General features: G+C 47.2%; 1 non-coding gene across 1 annotated transcript; it reads right to left on the bottom strand.

Moving 5' to 3' along the window:
• Positions 1-1,041: 1,041 nt before the first annotated feature.
• On the bottom strand, positions 1,042-1,124 carry TRNAL-CAG (transfer RNA leucine (anticodon CAG)). The gene has a single exon. It is a non-coding gene; the product is annotated as a tRNA-Leu (tRNA).
• Positions 1,125-3,110: the final 1,986 nt, after the last annotated feature.

Below are 3,110 nucleotides of genomic sequence, written 5' to 3'. Positions count from 1 at the left end.
GGCCTGTCATTCCAGTCTCCGAGCCCTTCTGGCACACCCAGGGGCCTGTCATTCCAGTCTGGGGCCTGTCATTCCAGTCCCAGAGTCCTTCTGTCACACCCAGGGCCCGTCATTCCAGTCAGGGGCCTGTCATTCCAGTCCCAGAGCCCTTCTGGCACACCCAGGGCCCGTCATTCCAGTCAGGAGCCTGTCATTCAAGTCCCAGAGCCCTTCTGGCACACCCAGGGGCCGTCATTCCAGCACAGAGCCTGTCGTTCCAGTCCCAGAGCTCTTCTGGCACACCCAGGGGCCAGTCATTCCAGTCTGGGGCCTGTCATTCCAGTCCCTGAGCCCTTCTGTCACACCCAGGGCCCGTCATTCCAGTCAGGAGCCTGTCATTCCAGTCCCAGAGCCCTTCTGGCACACCCAGGGGCCGTCATTCCAGCATGGGGCCTGTCAATCCAGTCCCAGAACAGGTTATCTGAATCCAGACACTTTCCTTCAAAATCCATTCCACGTTTTCTTTGGACCTCTTTTTTTGCTCTAATGTGTTTCAATGGAGCCCATGCAAGTCAATGGGCATTCCAGTTTCCCATTATTTCCTATGGGCATTCAAGCCTCTCCCATTATTTCCAATGGGCAATCCTGTCATTCGTTTTAGTACATCCCGACAAATACAAACTTTAAAACTTTGGCTGCTGGCCACTGAGGTTCGTTCGTTCGTTCTTTCCTTCTTTCTTGCTTTCACTTTTTTGCTTTGACTTAGGCAAACCCATCGCCCAAAAATAGTTTTATGACCCCCAGACAATATTTTTGGTTCCGTGGTGAAGAAGAATACATTGCGAGAACACTCTTATGATTGTTCTCATGTTCGAATCCCGGCAGCGCAAATCATGGTGGGGAGATGAGGAACGGAAGGAAAGAGCGCAGGCTTTTTGTACAGCGCCTTGCACTCAGAAACAGCGTGGACTAAGGGACTGGTGTTCGCCCATTGCGGATGCAGTGGGGAAGACAGAAGCTAGAGGGGGAAAATTTTTACAGTAGGAAAAGAAATCACCTTTTTGTCAGAAGTGGGATTCGAACCCACGCCTCCAGGGGAGACTGCGACCTGAACGCAGCGCCTTAGACCGCTCGGCCATCCTGACTCGGTGATTGGTTGTTTCTCTTTTTCCGTAGAAGAGTTTTTAAAATGGTGGGTGATACTTCCCCCTCAGCAAGCCTGCGCAGGCGCATTTCCTTTTCCATTTGCAGTTGCTTCCCCGTTGCCGTTCGCTCCTGCAGCAAATAGCCTTCGCGGAGAACCGGAGCAGGGGAGGGAGACCCGTTTGGCATGCTCTGGGTCTTAGTGCCGTTGGTTAACAGCACTCAATATTCCATCGTGCCTTTTAAGACAGATCAAGATAGGTAGCTGTGTTAGTCTGTCTGTAGCAAAAGAGCAAGAGTCCAGTAGCACCTAGAAGACTAACGACATTTGTGGTGGGGTAGCCACAGCTCATTTCTTCAGATGCCTTTTAAGTCACTCACTGAGTGTAGTCAGAATTTTTTAGATTTTACTTTGGGACCCACAGTGCTGCTAAAACATGTATCAGACAGCCTCCCCAACATCCACGAGCTCCATTTTGCAGGGGAAAGAAGCATGTGTTTCCCTGGCACATCCTCCAGCAGATGGTGAGAGGAAGGGGGTGGCATGGAGAAGCCCTGGCCCAAAGCAAAAATCCCCAAAGAAAAACGATGGAATGAATTTTAAGACTGACCGTGATGTCACCGAAGAGAGTGCAGCTTCTGAATTCTCCAAAGCTCTTATTTTCTCTTAAAACATTCAGCCTGATGAAGAATTCTGGAGAACTTGACAGCTTGCACACTATTTGACTATACAGCCCAAGATTATTTTTTAATGCAAAGGGAGAAACTTATATTCTACTTAAATAGAAGGAATAGAGTTGAGGGCCAAAGCGCACTTCCCAGACCTCCATTTTCCCTGTTCCCCCAGAATTCTTCGGGTAGGAAGCATCCAGGCTCAAGCACCCACAGGGCTGTTGTGAGGATTGGGCGCAGGCAAGGGGGAACCATGTGTGCTACCTTCAGCTCTTGAGAGGATATAAATAAACTAGACAAACAGGGTAATCGTCATGGAGAATTGCACCGGCCTAAAGCCACTGAAATCTTAGAAGGGTCTAACACTACATAGGATTGAACTATGGATTAGAAAGAGAGAGAGAGAGATCTAAAATTCCTGCTCCAGCCTTCTGGCCAATTGCAATATAATATAGCTCCACGTGGCATGGCTGGAATGCAGGACAAGTAAGCAAGAATTTCAGGCAACTGAGTATGGGGGGAGAATTTCCCAATGCTCATTTCTACCTATGACACTTTGAGCCTGTCAGAGGTTTGCCAACCTCCAGGTACTGACTGGAGACCGTATAGAATTACAACTGATCTCCAGGTCACAGAGATCAGGTCCCTTGAGGAAAATGGCTGTTTGGGAAGATGAACTCTATGGCAATATACCCTGCTGAAGTCCCTTCCCGCCCCAATCCTCACCTTTTTCAGCCTCCATACCCCAACTCTTCAGTAATTTCTGTCACCTTTAAAAAAAGTAGATGCATATGTTAGTTACAATCGGGGGGGGGGGAGTGTCTAGCCCTCCTGTAATTCAAACTCCACAAATTACATTATTGGCACAGGACAAACTGATTTTTATCTATCTTTAAGATTCATTTTTTTCATCGAACGAAGTTCTCAGAGCAAGAAAACATAATAGAACAACTAATATCAATAACATATTTTTGAAGTGGGAGATTTTAAAAAGAGTTCTATGCTGGGCTAACAATAAAAAGTCAACATAACTCAACATCGAAGCCTGAATAAGCAGACAAGGGGATCCGCAGTGGGGTATGCAAATTCAGAAAGCAGGCCCCTGTAATCAGTTTCTCACAGCCATCAAGGGTGTAAATACTGGGAAAATCAAAAAGAGTCCAGTAGCACCTTTAAGGCTAACCAACTTTATTGTAGCATAAGCTTTCGAGAATCACAGTTCTCTTTGTCAGATGCATCTGACGAAGAGAGCTGTGGTTCTTGAAAGCTTATGCTACAATAAAGTTGGTTAGCCTTAAAGGTGCTACTGGACTCTT

Source organism: Eublepharis macularius, chromosome 16 (genome assembly GCF_028583425.1).
Source record: "Eublepharis macularius isolate TG4126 chromosome 16, MPM_Emac_v1.0, whole genome shotgun sequence".
NCBI classification, from domain to species: domain Eukaryota; kingdom Metazoa; phylum Chordata; class Lepidosauria; order Squamata; family Eublepharidae; genus Eublepharis; species Eublepharis macularius.
The sequence above is the reverse complement of the archived record's forward strand: the minus strand, read 5'-3'. Positions and strand labels throughout refer to the sequence as shown.